The sequence below is a fragment of the Peromyscus californicus genome, unplaced genomic scaffold, assembly GCF_007827085.1.
Source record: "Peromyscus californicus insignis strain IS unplaced genomic scaffold, ASM782708v3 Scaffold_12__1_contigs__length_115047231, whole genome shotgun sequence".
NCBI classification, from domain to species: domain Eukaryota; kingdom Metazoa; phylum Chordata; class Mammalia; order Rodentia; family Cricetidae; genus Peromyscus; species Peromyscus californicus.
This window is the reverse complement of record NW_026294413.1, coordinates 31686281-31704607: the sequence shown is the minus strand read 5'-3', so window position 1 is coordinate 31704607 and position 18327 is coordinate 31686281. Positions and strand designations below refer to the sequence as shown.

At 34.3% G+C, this 18327-nt stretch overlaps 1 protein-coding gene and 1 non-coding gene across 5 annotated transcripts in view; both read right to left on the bottom strand.

The window, feature by feature from the left end:
• The window catches only part of Pcdh9 (protocadherin 9), a 913030-nt gene that overhangs the window by 112133 nt on the left and 782570 nt on the right, over window positions 1-18327 (bottom strand). The gene's annotated exons all lie outside the window — the stretch shown is intronic.
• Window positions 17429-17590, bottom strand: LOC128108117 (U1 spliceosomal RNA). Its single transcript, XR_008217328.1, has one exon. It is a non-coding gene; the product is annotated as a U1 spliceosomal RNA (small nuclear RNA).

Genomic DNA, 18327 nt, shown 5'->3' with positions numbered 1-18327 from the left:
GAACATCCTCCCCTCCCTTGTTTCTGATGGAGCTTAAAATAGGCAGCTGAGAAGAGATCTGGCATGTTACTGTTACTTGTTTGGAATTCAAATGGGACTTGGAGAGTAAATAGGAAAACACATTTGACTGCTCTCTTAAAGCAAGGGATAGATGTAAGTCTACAGGACACCTGCCCATTTTCTTCTGAATCAGACTAATAAAACTATCTAAATTTAAAACAGCCAAAATAGAATTGCAGCTCTCCTTACACATTCCCTCTAGAAAATTACTTTTTTTTGTTTAAAAATGGTAAAGTCAAAGTCAGGAAAGATTAAAAAATAAAAGTGAGTTGGATTCCTCTGTGAAATATCACTGATTTTGAGTTAAAAATACATAGATATTCAGACACAAATTTTTAATTTATTTTGATAAGCATGGGGGGAATGTGAATATTAAACTTAGAGCTACAATTTAACATCGCAAAAAAAAATCTAACTGGTCAATTTAACTTAAGGTCTCCAATGTAGTATTGATGGAGCAAAGTTGTCTATCCCCAGGGCAGTTTAAATGTGATGATAAATCCAAGAGATGATACACTTGCCTTTGTTGGCTTTTCACCAATGAAACTGTCATTTCCCAAACTTACAAGTCCTACTCTCATTGGTCATCTAGACAAAAGTTGTGTTAGAGGAAGTATACAGCATTTGAGTATCTGGAATGAACATTTTTGGTAGATATGCTACTTTCTTAAAATACAGCTCTGGTACCCAATTAACAGATGAGAATTACACATATGAATGACTAGAATTCCTAGAAAATTAGCTTCTATGATCTAGAGATTAGAATGTACTTGTTATGCCATTAAATATAAATATTAATAGCAGGTAATATGTAAGTAATAAGTCACATCTTTCGAATATATCTAAAGAGGCTAAACCATGTGATTATCATTTATCCATATTTAGTTGATGCTCTCTGATTTTGGCTTTCCCTTTCAAAATGAAACTATTCTATTCAGACAACACTATTTGTAGTATCTGCTATAACAGGAGCAGTCCAGTCACTACTAAAGCATTCCCAGTCCAAGTAGAGGCAAACTCATGAGTATCTCTTCAGTAATACTAGAAGTGGGATTTAGTAGCTAACGGACGCAACCACAGTCATGGCATTGACTATCACAGGAATATCACTAAAAGGAATGTGTTAGATTTTAATTACTCAGTTTGACAAGGTTATATCAAAGGATGAGCATGATCAAGTGGGTCCCTACGCTCCTCCCTCACAGATATGAATTCTTCTGGGCAAAGAAGGTAAGAGTCTACCCAGTGCAACAAGATAACAGTGGAGAAGTAGAAAGGACAAGAAACAAGATAAACAACAAAAAGAAACAAAACTGTTATTTCTTCCTACATTGCTTTTACAAAGGTAGGGAAATTCAAATTTTGAATGGATTTTGTCAAGTTGGCATCATCAAACTGCATAAATATCATGAAAATAGTAAACAGCAGTGGTTACGAACTGCCTTTGAACTTGCCGGCAGCCTCATCCTTGATGGGTGCCAGAGATGTTGGAAGTATTGAAGCCAAAAGTTTCTCAGTCTTAGGTTTAAATTGTGGCAGGAAGCTGGAGATGCCAGAAAGTGTTTGTTATATTTATTTCTTCTCTTTTCTTCTAATGGAGCACTCCTTTTCCAGAAACCACACTGAGGAAGTGACTGAAACCATGAGGCATCCAGACACTGCAATGGAAGTAGGACAGACCAGTTCATCATCCCTTCTTTCCACCATCCAGGAAAATCTCATTCATGTCAAGGAAGTTCAACAGTGCCCTATCCCAGAGATTGCTTCTACTGCTCAGAAGCTTTGCTTCCCTGCCCTTTCCCTGTAATAAAATATTTATTTCTAAATTTACCTTTTATACACTGTAGAGTTCATTCTTTGACTTGGGAAAATAAGATTTAGAAAGCCTCTAGGTTGATGTGGCTGTAGAGGCTGTTGAATTTTCACTATGCTCTCCTCTCAAGCAATGCTTAACAAATCCAAGAAAGTTAACATGGATCCCAAATGCACACTGATATTCCCATATAATTCATTGGCATTTGACAAACAAGACATAAATCTTGATGGACATTCATTCAAACGTGGGTATTGATGCCTTGTACTTGTCTTTTTATATATAGAAGTTGTATAATAAAATAATTCAACTCCAGTTTCTCTTCTGTGTGCCTATCTTGTTCATCTTTCACTCTGGCCTTTTGGATTTGGATTTAGTGAATACTCTTCTTTTCAGGGTGTCTATGTCTTCCCTAGTGCTTACGTTGGGATGATGGAATTCAAGACTTCCTCAGTTTCTGGGAATCTACTGTGATTCGTTTTCTTCCCTAATATTAAGATGCTTTTCTGAATTTTAAGTTGTTCAATATAGAAAGGCATCTGAACACAAGAAATCAATTATCCCATTTGTAATTTTTCTAACATAAAACAGTTTCCTCTCATTGTTTGTATTAGTCATGTGATCTTTTGAATCTTTTTGACAGGTAGACTTATATGAAAGAAAGGTCATCTAATAATTTTCAGAGAAAGTTATAACTCCTGATTTAGAAGTAGAGACACATGAATATTCTCTCCTTCTCAAGGGTACAATTTGCCTTTTATAAGAATTAACAAGCAATAATTAGCATTGCCTGCAACCAAATGGCATTGATAAAAAACAAACAAAATGGAGAGTGTATCATGAAATACTTTTGTCTTAACCACATCATTAAATGGTGTTAAACTGCCTGAATCTAGATATGGGCAGTTACTGCAAAGCAAACAGGAAATGTCTTTATGATTTAGAGTTATCTTGTTCAATCATTAGCAAGTGTTTATTTAAGAGAAACACCAACTTGAAAACATTGTGTGTTGTATCTTTATCAATACATAAGATAATCACAATTATCATTACACAGTTTAACTGTTTGTATGAAATAAATGTCAACATAAGTTAGATTGAAGCTATATCCCATTCTCCTAATTTAATATTTCAGAACTGTAATGATCACAGTCTGATGGTTGATTGACCTAGGTTTGAGTTATTAGTTTTAATGTATGTAGCAGAAATGTCAGTATTAATTTTATCATAAATTCAAATTCTTATTAATGATGATATGCCACTTATATATGATATTTGCTACAGTTGGAAACTTCTGTTTCTCAGTATTTTAAGTGAAAATAATGTTCATTGTCAACTGTGTAAAATATATTTTAATAACAGAAAATGAATTAAATGAAACATAACACTTCTTTTCACATGGCTATAACAGTGGCAAAGACATTAACAAAATTCAATCATATTGTATCTTAATATATATTAAACCAAATTCCAAATATCATCAGAAATTGATTATTAAATTCATGCTATACTTAATGTCTTTTAATGAAATATGCATACATTTCCTTTTCCTAAAATAATGTTTTTAAAATGCCATGTGTCAAACATATGTTTCTACATGTTTAACAAAAATATTAAAAGAAAAAAATGTTTGGAAAATACTGGCAACCTAAAAGAAAGTGTAGGTATAACTAGCAAAGTAAGGTACAACATTAACATTTCACGAGAATGAATGATATGACTATGACTTTAAGCAAATTATGTATTTTATAGTTATAACTGATATTGGTCCTTACAAGAATATAAGGCACACATATCACTGTTGGTCAGAGTAATGAAGCATCTCCACATAAATACCCCTTGGAAACATCTCCATAGGTAAAGAAACATGATGGGGACAAAGACATAGAGTTTCTTAGTCTTACAGTCCCAGAGTATTGGTCTTCCATCCCCAGGCCTTCCTGTTCCCACTGTGAGAACTGGTGGAATATCATAAGAAGAAACACGTGGACAAAACTCATAGTCCAAGGCTGCTTGGATGTCTTTTATATTTCCAGACAACTAGACAGACAGAACAGGTTCCAGAAATAATAGTAGAACCAAATATACTAATATACTATCAAAATGCCTACAACATGAACAACTCCTTTCTCAACTCCATTTGAAGCAGCAATGATGAGTGTCTCATTGCCATGAAACCTTGACTACTCTGTAATCTACATGGAGAATACTTGATGCAACCGAAGTCTCTCCTTAGTGTCAATTTTATCTCTTGGAAAGCAGACCATAAATGGAGACTGCACTTTCTCTTAGAAAGTAATTCCAAAAAATATGGGAAATGAAAAAAATCAAGTATTTTATTTTAAGTATCATGATAGGAGTTCGCAGAAGACAGCATACTCTCTCTATTTAATAATAAAGAAAGGTAATTGCAGTCAAGGAGAAAAATTGTATTTACTTAGGCCTAGATTCCAAAGACTATTAATACAAATTTGCTTCCAGAATTTCTGTGGTAGAAATAAGAATAGATGTAGGGAAGTTTCTAAAATTTAGAAACATAATTCAATAAAAAGTTAATAACAAAGAGTTGAAGTAAATTCCTGCTAAGGCATTGAGAATTGTAAGGACATAGATCAGAGATCCAGAATTGTAAGTACAACTAAGTAAAAATAAAATAAAATAAAATGAATAATGAAAAAGAATGAAACCAGCCAGAAAGGAGAGGAAAAGAGGGAAGACTAAGAGAACAAATTCAATTATAGGATAAATTAAAAGATTTAGCACGAACAATTAATTAAAAAAACGACCAAAAGTCAGAATGCAATAACCTCTATAGTTTGAATATGCAAATTTTTGCTGTTGTTTTGTTTTTGTTTGTTTGTTTTGGATAGGTAAAAGGAGAAAAAAACTGTTTAATCTTTTTATTTGTATTTCTAGTTTCAATAGTCTTTTTTTCCTTTCTTCTCTGAATTTTGTTTTTAAATACATTGTCAAAATGCTCACAAAATAGTAGACTATTAAGTTTTTAGTGTATTATCTATTCACTGTTTTGTGTTGTATCTACATAATTAAATTGTAACTGAAGATATTAACTATAGTTGATACACTCGAAATACAATCTAATTCCACAAACTCCTAAAGATAAATAGATCCTGTCTTAGTTGGAGTTTCTACTGCTGTGAAGAGACACTATGACCATGGCAACTCTTATAAAGGAAAACATTTAATAGTGCCACTCCCTATGAAATTATGGGATCCAATTATATTCGAACTACCACAGATCCTAAAACTCAAAGAACTGTGAGGTGAGTCTAAACAGCAACTTTTGTCTGTTTCTGCCTGTTTTGTTTTCTGCTTCCATCATTTACCTCAATGTATTCCGTTATCTTACTGAATTCTATGCATAAACTCTTTTCCTTTCCCTTTGCTATTTTGATATGAAATATTTCATGTAGCAGTCACTTTCCAGGAATGTTGAATACAATAAAAAACTGCTACAAAACCTGTTGTTTCTCATGAAAGTAAAATTTGCATGATGGCTTATAAATATGTCTTCTTGGTACTTGGCTATGATTGAACAAACCATTTGAAAGAGCACATTTCCTGCCAAATACCTAGGTTTCTAATGTGGGCATTGTCCAGAGGATTTGAAACAGAATGTAAAATGTTCTTGACCACAGATGCTCTGAACACAAAATAGATTACTTAAATGTTATAAGAGGAAGGTTCTAGTCATTCATTTCTCCTTGGTCTGAAGGAGGAAGGAGGAGTGTAAGGTGTTATTATTCAGAGGTGACTGAGCTTGGACTGAAAGATGCATTAATAAAAAGGTGACTTTTCTTAGGCCCTAGGAGGAAAGTATCTATGTGTCCATGTATAGGGAAAAATGTTTCTCCTTTTTTTATGGTAAACACTTCCTAATATAATACTATCTAAGCTTTGAGTCCTGTAAATAGCTTGGTTATGTATTTTATACTTTCTGGGATGGATCTGGTAACAACTCTAATGCCAGAGACATAAGTATGACCCAGCTTGCTCCCCTGAAATGCCCCAATTTAGGGACTTCATGTGTAAGAGGACAGTTTTTGGAATGGAATGAGTTAGGGTGGAGATGATGATGTGGGAGGATTGTTTAATAGTAAGCAGCCTAAATCTGTTCTGGCTATGTTTTCAGTCAGAGCATTATTTTTAGGAGGATGTTAGCTTACTGTCTGCTTTCAGAATGCAGGCTGTGGATAAGAGAAGGTATGACCCCTCAAAAAGGAAGAAAGGGGAAAAAGTTTTTTCTAGCACTCCAAGCTTTGGATGGAATGTAAGATTAACTCAGTGGAAATACATGGTGTTGAGCAGTGAATGAACATGGGTCTTCTCTATTTTAACAAGGAACAGCTGTGAAACTTGTGAGTTTTAATCAGACTGTTGTGGGACATTTGTGTGAAAATATATTGCTTTGAATGGTGTAATAAAAAGCTGGACAGCCAATTGCTGGGAAGGAGGTGTAGGTGGGACTTCCAGGCACAGAGAGCACTGTAGCCATGAGAAGCAGAATGAACAGTATGGAGTGATGAGGTAATGAGCTACGAGACAGAATGTAGATTAAGATAAATGGGTGGATTAAAGTTATAAGAGCTAGTGGGACAAGCCTAAGCTAAGGTCAGGCTTTCATAATTAATAATGTCTCCGTGTCACTATTTGGGAGCTGGATGACTGGACAGAGAAAAGCTCTCTACATTAGACTTTTTCTTTTCAGATGTGAAAGGATGTCTACATATACCTTTGTGGCCCACTGGGAGATTTGAGGATGTTTGTCATACACATGGTGTCTGTACAAAGTGCTCCTGTTACAGTTAGGTGTTAAGTCTCATCACCAAATAGTAGTAACTGATAAGCATCATGTGGTTACTAGATTATTAATAATACTACACATTAACAAAACTGGCTCTTACATGTCATTTGCCCAGAAGCTACACAACTCAGCGGCTTTACACATATATCTATTCTCCCTGGTTAACAGTAGGGCACATTATTATCAGAATTTAGGTCTGTATAATTTCCAAGTTTTATTTTAAATCACTGAACTACTGTGACCTTAAATCCTGAAAAGAGAGGACAAAATTATTTTGTTCACTGCTGAATCTTCAATACCTGGAAAGTTGGAAATGCAAAATAAAACTAAATAACTAGAGCAACCACTGATGTGAAACTTCAGTGACAGGAAGATGCTTACCTATTATATACATGGTGAGAAGCTGACATTCTCCTATGATGTTTTCCACTAATATATCCATTTTTTGTTACAAATATATAGAGAGGAGATTTCAAGCTACAGAAAAGTTCCTGTTTTCAATGATTCAGCAAAACTGTATACAGTGGTTTAGAAAGGCAGACCCAAGAGGCAACTAAAGAAAGTAATGCCTTACCAAAATAGAGTTTATTTGCTCTTCTGGGAAGCAAGGTGCAGATCTCACTTATAGCCCCAAAGACACACTTAGAAAGCATTAGAGGGTAAACCCTTTCCACTGGAGCAATGTCCTCTTTCTTAACAGCTTCATCATTTCTCCTTGGAGGTGGGAGACTTTTTGAGTACTAGTAATAGAAGCAATATAATATAAAAAAGGCTGCAATAAATATGCTCAAGCTGAAATATATCTGAAAGAGAAGAATCTGACTCTAAAGGGACTTGTACTACCCTCCATTCAATCTGGGATAGTTTTTGCATGCTAAAACGTGTGCTCAATAAGAAACTCAGGTTTTGACTCACTAATAGACCATTGTTATTCTTATTATTCTAGGTTTATCCTGAAGCACTGTGGTTGAGAGTGACAATCTTGCAGCCTGAACCTTGGTCAGCATGAATCTCATCCTGTCCATTGGGACAAGTTTGTTCATAACATTGTTGTAGCTGTGATTTCCATCTAGGTAAAATTCAGTGTGGAACATCTGAATGCATGGCATCTAAAACATGTCAGCACACCCACAGCATTCAAAGAGAGAACATCTGCTTTCAATTCATGGTATTACAAGATATAAGGAATGCAACTAAAAGTTACAGATCACTTGACACACTGAAGTTTAGTATGTTTATCATTTTTGGAGACCTGCACCCTGTTCTTTTGGCTGTCTCTTGGATCTCAGCCATTTACACACAATACATTTTATTTATTTTCCTGCTGATGAAACAGCAATCAACTCCCGAGGGCTCTCTTAACATCATGCATACTTTCAAGTATTCTATCACATTTCAGTACTTACAGCATTGTTGAAGAATTTATAGTTGGGTCCAATAGAGCACAGTGAATTAGGAGATTGAGATTGATTACTTAAATTTTCAACAAAGATCTAGTGACAGTAGTCCAGAATTAAAACAGATCCTTTACTAGCAGAAAGTAGTTTTGTAGGTTAGAGAAGCTAAGTTCTAGATTGTTGTGAGTTGAGTTCAGAATCTATCACGTTGAAAACTTTCCTGCCAGGGACTACAGAACTAAAATCTCTGGTAAATGTTGCATAGAATAACTACCTATTCTTTGCATAATAAAATCTACATTGAGTATACATAAAGAAGTATACCAGGAGCTACTTCATTATTATACAATTTTCTGTAATGAAAAAAATAAAATCAATTATGTATCATAGAATATAACCTGATAAATTTTCCACTGTTTTTGACATTAGAACTTTCACCCCCAAAATTCATTGGCTCAAAACTGTCTCTTTTTTCTTGGTAGATGTTCCTTTAATTTGTAACTGGAACCAAAAGTTAATTTTCAATATATGTATCCTGAAAATTTAATAACAAAATTAAAATTAAAATCGACTGAATTATGAAATACAGCCATCACAACATATTGTGAGTCCATATACATGTTCCTTGGTAATGCCAAGGCTTAAAATCATCATCTTTCCTATTGCTGAATGATGGATTTGAGGCAGAAACAGGACCATCTATGGCACTCAGCAAATCAATATCTAATATGTCAGCATTCCCTTTTGCCTAACTAGAACTCTTCCCTCCCCAAATTCCTAGAAGACACATATGCCTATTCTAGCTTCTGAAAAGTTAAAGCTGGCAATCCTATTTAAAGGTTCCCAGTAGTCACCTAACAGCAGTGAAGAGGGGTAGAAGGCAAGAATAAGCTTTGTCTGTCTTCCTCCTCTCCTGAGCAGATGGTTGGCTAAAACTCACTTCACATGGGAAATCAGTTTTAGATTTTTAACGTCTCTATATAGTAATGCACTATGACTGCCAAGGAGGTAAAAGCAGCTTTGGATTTATTTTGATATGCAATTGTGGTAACGCAAGTGGGAATATAGAAGTGAAGCTTTATATTCATCATTCTTCTTCCTAAAGATTTTTCCAACAGTACCTTAAACATGGCATACTGAGTAGTGCTCCAGTGCCAGTGGACCATGGCAGATACACGATGCAGCATGTTCAAACATGACATAATGCTTTCCAATGGGACACACATGCAACTCATGGATGATTACATGGAATCCCAATGCCAGTGCTTAACATTGCTGAGTGGTCCCTTAGATTATAAAGCAATATTTACCAATATAACTTCCTGGATATTTTAATTATTTTGACCAGTTTTAAGGTCCATTTTTACCATCCCAAGTGGGTGAGAGATTATGTCCCAGAGATTGGAACATTAAAATTTGTTTAAACACTTTGTCTCATGTTGGTGATGTATGTAGTTTTGAAAAGTTGTGCAATGTTTGAGGCAGGACTGAGGTAGATAGAGTGGGTCAAGGGAGGTGGGGGAGAGGATATGGGCCATGAGGATTTTTCCCAGCCTGATTCAATCAAGAGCTTCCTATGCTTCTTGATCAAAGGAGATATATCAAACTGTGCATGCTATTGATACCACTAACAATTTTACCATAGTCATGCCATCCCACTCACAGCTGACATCATACATTCTGTGCAACAAATATGAGTTGGAATGAGGATCTCTTCCTAAAATTTGTCCTTGCCAGGTATTCTGCCACAGGAGGGACAAAAGTGACACAAGAATACACTTTATAAGAAATGTGTTTAGTTTCTGAAATGTTTATAACCTTCACCATATAAGGTTAACCTTTGTTGATAGGTTTTACGTCATTGCTGTTCTAGAAGATGACTTATCAAATTGGCAAACTACGAGTTATTTACTAAATGAAAGAGTTCATCCACATGAAACAGTAGAGCAGAAGAATCATCTTAGGAAATATTTCAAGTGATTACTTCTTCCGTAAACCAGAAACTAGGTTTTGAACTCTAGCTTGGTTGGCAAAATGCTTGTCAATCAAGTGAAAGGAGCTGAGTTTGATTCCTTGCATGGAAATACAGCAAGTATAAAGCTGATTGTGAGGACCTGTGTGTGTAATCCCAGTACTGTGAAGGCAGATACAGTTGCATCTTTGACGTTCCAAAGACTTCCAACTTTTCCCACTCAGCAACCTCCAGTTCAATGAGAGTCCTTGTCTTTAAAATCAAGAGAGTGGGCTCCTGAGAAAGGACATCTGAGGTATTTATACTCTGGCCTTCACATTCTCAAGCACACATGTTCAGAGGCACATGCATACAATTCCACAACCACATGGGTATGCAAGTTTATGTACACATATAAAACATACACACACACAAAACCATGTGCACAAAAAAGAGCACTGTAATCGAAATCCATTATTAACATAGGGCATATAAGAACACACATATATCTTGTGTATATTATCTTTTCATTGGTGAATATGCATATAGAGCTATCAAGCCTAGCTAACAGATATTAATAATTATAACCATAAAAGTTACGTTTGAAATTCAGAACTGTAGTATACTAAAAGGAGCTTCAAATTTTCCATTCTAGCCTAGAATCCAAAAACATTCATATTTAGTTTTAGTTATTCCCCTAGCTATTAGTCAATTTTTGGTCTTTTGTTAGCAGAGTAAATATAATATGAGTGAGTTTTAGTAGATTGGAGGCCAGTAACAGTAAGTTGCCCTAGAACACTGAAAGATTTTAGAGGAAAGTTGAAGTCATTCAGTACCTGAGTAAAATACACAAGAATAGGGTTGCCATTGGTTGCACCTATGTACAGAAGGATATTTTTCAGTAAGCTATGCAGAAATTTAGAGTAACAGACTTGTTGTTACTAACAAAGATTGTGTTTTTTATTGCAAGAACGTTGTTTTGCTAGTTGACACCTATATATCTGACTGAACCTGTTACAAGGCCAAGGCTTTTCTTTTCTTTCTTTCTTTTTTTTTTTTTTTTTTTCTGAAACAGGATTTCTCTGTGTAGCTTTGGAGCCTGTCCTGGAACTTGCTCTATAGACCACTCTGGTCTTGAACTAACAGAGATCCACCTACCTCTACCTCCTGAATGCTGGGATTAAATGCATGAGCCACCACTGCCTGGCTAAAACCCAGAATCTTACATGAGAAAATTGCATCTTTATTTCTATGTAAGTTCGAATTAAATAAATTTACTTATAAGATTAAATCTTTGCAATGTTAGTAGTTTTAGATAAATAAATCACATTTTTACCAATTTTCATATATCTATATGTCATAAATTTAACAAGTAAAATGTTGTCATGATTGATATATAGGCAAAACTTATTTTCTGTTCAAATACCTAAAATTTAAAAGAGAAATAACAATATCTTAAACTCTTAAAGAAGTATCTTAAATTCTACCTTAAAAGCATTTTTTTAGACTGTAGAGTCAAAGGAAAATCAAAGACCAGATATGTGTTTTATGTAGTTCTTTGTGTTCATATCTTTCCTAACAGTTTAAATTTCACTCTGCAATTTGGAACAGATTTGATCAACTTGATTTCATGTGTCAGTGTTTTTCAGTAGCAATGAAAATAAACACATGGGCTTGGTTTTCTACAAAATTGTGGAGATGCTGACTTCAATAGAAACATTATTTACTGTGGCACATGTCACATTGTAGAGACTTAGTGCACAGAGTCCAGTTATTCAAAGCTTGCATGGAACTCTTGTGTCTCTGCATCTCGCAAGTTGCCCTCAGGTTCTCACACAAATAGACATCTTTGGGATTTCCAGAGTAGTAGCTCTCTGAAATGTTTTCCTTTCCCTTTAAAGTATATTTGTTATAAGAAAGGCTTTCAGGTGGCTTGGTTTACTTCATAATTGATATGAAGGTAGATGATTTAACTTTATAGAAATATAAACACATTTGTTTTATGCAGTTGAGCTGACTATGATCTACACAAATACCTAATTAAGACTAAGAATTTATCAAGTTTAAAGACTTTGAGATTCTTAGTGTGATACAAAATTCTGCTAAATATATAGAATATATTTTTTGAGAGAAACTTTGCTCATGTGAACAAATTGCTGAAATAATTTTTCCTCTATAAGTTGTCAACTTTGTAAGTATAATATTTCCATATATATTATATGTTTATTTTGCTCCCTTGAATAAACAGACTTAATTTCAATATAATGAAAATTTTATAACTAGATGAATAAAGAGAGATAGAAATCTGTTTTCATTTACAAAGACAGGACAAAGCAACAAACATCTAAGAGAATAAAGATTATGATAACCAGCATCTTCCAGAGAAGGTCGGCCAATGATAAAGTTTTTGGGAATAAAAAACTCTGAGACTCTAACAATATGTTTAAAAGAAACATACGAGGTTGCCTGGAGGCATTGATAATTCCTAGGATTAAATATTAGAGTAGCTAAAATGGATAATTTGAAGTAATAAATTAAATGAATCAACTAGCATTCTGAATAAAGCTGACCTTAAATATTAACCCAAATTCGGCTGCCTTCCATTTTTTGCTTGTCTTTTCGCACTTCTTTAGTTCCTTTGCTATGTATTTTCATATTCAAATGGAAATAGCTGTGCTATTCACCAAAGGTCCAGGAGACTAATAGTAACAGAAACAGTGTCTGGCAACATGTTTTCTCCAAATCCATCTGTTCTAGATACATTTCAGATTCATTGACCAACTACTGGACATTGCCACACTTCCAGTTCCATCTATGTTATGATAAATGGCATCTTTTCATGGCAATCCTAACCACATAGCAATTCCCAATATTGACAAATAAACTCTACTATAATTGGTGAGGGAGCATCCAAGCAACACCCAGCAACTGCCACAGTGTTTACCACAGGATGCTCTGTCTTTGCTGAACTGCTACGGTTCATTTCCAATCACGCTCCTCTGTCTACATTGGTAGCTGTATCCCTGTCCTCTTTCATTTTTATTTAGTGTAGTAGAGTGGAATACATATGTCAAAGGCATGTAACTAGCAGTTCTAGGGAAAGAAAGCAGAGACATAAAAAGTAAGAGAAACTATTCTGAAAAACAGAAGTGAAAAAACTATCACTTCTATGGTCTACAATTAGGTATCTAAAAGTCAAAATGAAAAAAAAAAAAATCTTGCCTTTGTGACCAGCATGAAGATAAATTGATCCTTATCAAAATACAAATTTTTTCCATCTTTTAGGAAAATTAGAATTTATAGAATAGAGATACATAGTAAGCTTCGTTTTCAGAATATTTTCTGATAGCTGTCATGAGTTTCCATAGGTTTCCTGCAGGACTTAACCACAAGCAGCAGCATCAACAGATATTACTCCAGAGAGAAACATTGCCTGAAGGCTATGTGTTACTGCTTTGATGCATTTCAAGATGTTTTAAAAGGCACTGTTGTGTGTATATGTTGGGGGCAGATGTATTCATTTGCCTTGTCTGAAAATGGGAATAAGAATGACTTTGGTGCTTTGCAACCATCCTGTCCTTCAATGCTAGGAGTGAAAGTGTAAAGGAGTCAATGTATGAATACTATTCATAGTTCCTGGATTTACACAGCCAGTGGTTATCACTGCCCATAGAAGAAAACTATGGAACAAAGAAAAATAATAATAATTATCTTTAAAAAGTGAAGCAAACAAAGGAAAGCTCTTCTACACTTAATAAATGCTGCTTCAGATCTTGTCCAGGAACTCAAAAGCTTTCTACTTATTCCAATGACGTAAAAGATATATGATTGCCTAAAAATGACAAAAGTCATTGCCATAAGAGATAACGTATTTTCAAACATCAAACATTTAAGCCCATAGATTTGATTATTTATTAGTTTGTCCAGCTGGATATGCAGGGATGTTTATCAGAGTACGATCAAGAGAGAACACAGAGTATAGACATAGACATAAAGGATGTCCCACTCCAGAGACCTCCTGAATGGCAGAGGAAGCATGCCTCAGCAGAGTTGTAGAAAGTCATATTTGACATTTCCAGCAAAGAAGCTGGCAGCTTGCTTTGATTTTCTGTAGTTAGAGGCCACAGGTATGCCTTTGTTGAGCTATAAGAGCCAAAATAAAAACACCAAGAAACTATTAGGATACAAATTTTACATGGAATCCTGTGTGATGTAGAAACATACACAAGCCTCAGTAATAGATTTGTGCCACAAAGGTATGATTCTCATATTAAAATATAGAATAAGTATCAGATCTTTGCTGTATGATCATGAAATGGAAAAGAGGGTAACAATGATGGTGGTGTTGGTGTTGGTGATGTTGTTGGTTGTTATGATATAATGATGACGATAGTTATAATAAGAAAAAGATTCCATTCAATTCAAAAAAACCCAAAATATCATCCCCTCAAGCCTAGGAGTGGGCAAATCTCTTCATAATGAGTAAATCCTATTCTTTATAATATCTAAGCCTGTCATGAAAAGAAATATAGCAAGAACATAAACATTAGAAAAATCTAACTGAACAACATCCTTGAACCTGAGGTTCCTCATCTGTATGAGTGAAGATGTATATAAAAACTTACATTTAGCTAAATGAGAATATGCCTAGCCAATGATAGACTCCTTGCTTTCAATGGATACCATGATTTCAAAACCACTCTGGTTATTGTTACCATAGAACAATTCTGTGATGTTTGACTAAAACAACAGAAATGATAAACAAAGAAGATAAAGGCCATTTGAAATTCAGATTTCCTGATTCATCCAATTCTCTAGTGTAGGTAATGGAGAAGTTTGGATGCAGTCATTCAGAATGGGTCTGAATACATCATAAATCTCTGAAGCACAGGGATCCCTTCATATAATCTTCAGAAAAATGCAAGCAATATCTGAAAAAAATGAATACTTCTATTTAAGGGTAAATAAATAGCTACATGTAATCTTTATTGATGAACCTTGCAGTTCTTTCTAAAAAGCAGCATGTGCAAACTAATTTCCTAGTAATAGTAACATATTCAACCCAAGTGTAGTCAAAACACAAAACAGTGGATTTTGGTTCACATCAATGCTTTTTCATAAGTTTGATGAAGATTTAAAAATAAAAAAAGTTGCATTATGCTTATAATTTTATAGAATTTGCTGTAATCAAAATATGGCTTATTATTTTACTATGTAATTGGTTTGAATTCCACTTTCACATTAATATCTTTGATCTCTTTCTGTGTAAAGATCTTTAAGAAGGACATTATTAATAAAGACTATGGGGCTTTTGCAGCTTATTTTCATAGCCATTTTTTTATTTCCATCATCTTTTAAAGTTAATAAAATTTAATGAAACATTAGGTATATAACTTACATTGACTCAATTTCCTCCTAGCAGGATGCATATGTGAATCAGCTTCCCACCGCTTGATAAAAGCAAGCTTACAACCAAAACACAGCCAAAGAAGAGTAGGTTTTTATCTTTACTTTTCAAACACATGAGACCCTCAGTCTTTCCAAAGTGGTAAGCATGGCCTGGATCACTTTAAGAATAACTGTATTTGTGTATCAAATGGATATAAAGGCACTAAAACAAAACAAACAACAATCAACATCAACAGCAGCAAAAAGTCCACAGCTTTGTCTTTGCCCTATTCTTTAAGAATCTTATTGTAATTTCTTCAACAGTATAAATACACTTTAGGAACAGAAGAGGCAACTGAATTGTAAAATGTTCAGACTGTAATGATCATAGTATTTGTAGCATATGCCTCGTTATCTCAGGGGTTCTGGCTGCCTACCAGACTCAAACCCATAGGGAATGGACTTACACAATTTTAGTGCCAAATGTCTTCCAGTTTTGGGGGTTCCTTCCCTTGGTTGCCTGTATGTCACAGGTCAAACTTTCGAAAAATTGGACTTTTCATGGAATCTTTCTCATTGGGATGACTTGTTTTTATAGGACAATTGATTAATTTTGATTCCTATGAATGATTTGTCAGAGAAATAAATAAAATAACGAACACTTGCCCTAAATAAGTCTAGCATGTTTGGAAATTGCTGAAGACACATGGGTGACTCCTGACTGAACTTGTTAACTTTTCTAATCCATATCAGACCACATAAAGACCAAAGACTGGAAACAGATAACCATAAAAACCTGATTTTTGAAATATTTTACAATAACATATTATAGCTGTGTCTACCATATCTTATGACACAAATGAAGAAACTGACTAGGTATTGAAAACTCAAAAAAAAAGAGGAGTAAAGAGTTTTCTAATTTATGGTCACAAGAGAAAGTGATGAGATAGCTCCAAAAATAGTCTATTTTTATTTTAGTCTAGTCCATTCAGTGTATAATTAGAGGCACTGTTACTCTTCCGTTGTATTGAGCTGATCTTGTCAATGAGGAACTAAAGGCATACTGTAAAAAACCAGACAACTAGGACTAAGGAAAGGGGATGCAAAACCCAAGAGAAGTTTACCCTTCAGCTGTAATCACTTCCTTATAAGAAAGAAAATAGAAAATATACTTTATGATTGGAATCCACAATTACAGAGAACCTCTATCAAGCATCATTTTCTTTGATACTCTTTTTAAACAAAGGGAAAAGTATGTTATGGAATGTTAGAACTCTGTAGACATGATATGTATCATTCAGAGAAAATAAAAGTAAATGAATAAACTCTACAAAGTTAACTGGAAACTCAAAATGGCTACTTAATCAAATTTAACAAAGTTCAGTTGACTTGGCCTTCATTTAAGGTAAGATATATGCTATTGAGTTATGTATTTTATTGTCTTATTTGTCAAAGTTTACCATTTTTAAAGAAGCCATGTGCTTTTTCTGTGAATCATCAGTACCCTGGTTAGTTTCATGTCAATTTGCTACAAGCTACAGTCATCTAAATGGAGGGAACCACTAGTGAAAAAATGTTTTTATAAGATCCAGATGTAGGAGATTTTCTTAAACAGTGAATCATGGCAGAGAGCCAAGTACATTGTGGGTGCTGTTGTACTAGAATGGGGGTCCTAGATTCTATAAGAAATCAGCCTGAACCATGAATAACAAGCCAGTAATTCACACCCCTCCATGGCCTTTACATCTGCTTCTGTCTTCAGGTTCCTGCCCTTTTTCCATTCCTGTCCTGACTTCCTTCAATGATTGACTATTATGTGGAAATGTAAGCCAAATACACCCTTTCCTCCCTAGGTTGTGTTTGGTCATAGAGTTTTATCACAGCAACAGTAACACTAATTAAGACAAACAATATAATATGTATTAAAATGTACATATTCTCTCTTCTTTTTGAAAATATACATGTAGAATACTCCATCTATAAAATTTTTTTTAGAGAGGAGCATGAACACAGTGCCCCATTACCACAAATTATGCAGGCAAGTTTTCCACATTTGGGGAAACTGCAGGGGTCAGCATATCTAGAGCACAATGGATAAGCACTGCCCTGGGAAATCCACGTTTGTGATCACGGTATTTCACCTTCCAGGTGAGTACGTAAAATAATTCTTAAGCACAACATATTAGTAGAGCATTTCATCATATCTACACAGATATGTGACACTGTCTGATTTTACAGGTTGAGTTTGAAAGAAGGAGTATTATGTGTTGTATTTTTATTGCATAAAAACACAGGAAAAACAAATGGAGAAGTGCAATTAGCTACAGTTTTAACATAAAATAATTTAACACTTCCCTTTAGAAATTAATGAAATGTTTCTATACAAGTAAAACACTAAAATGCAGTGAGAAATTTTCAAGATACCATTTTTAAAACTGCGTAAAAATAGAGTGATTTTGTTATAATAATTTAAGTCATGAACTGATGGGAAATAATTGCTTAATATAGCTGATAAACTCTTTTGATTACATAGTTAAATGCTAATTATGCAATTCTCCCATTACCTACACAGTTTCTCAACTGCATATTCATGATATAAGGAGCAGAAACATCTCTATTTGCTTGTCTTGTTGAAATGATGCATTTCTCCATTTCATTTTATTACTTGCATTTATCCTTCTTTATTTATTTAATTCCATCTCATTTCAGGGAACTGAAAACTCACTGGTTCACTTAGATGTGTGCTTTTGTTTCACATTGGAAAGTTTGCTGGTCATAACTGTAGATGATAACCAGAAATAATATGCAGAAATAATAACTGCACATGTCTATCCTCATTAACAGATTTTCATACAGAAAAATAAAAATTTTATGGTTCTTGTCCTTTTTTTTA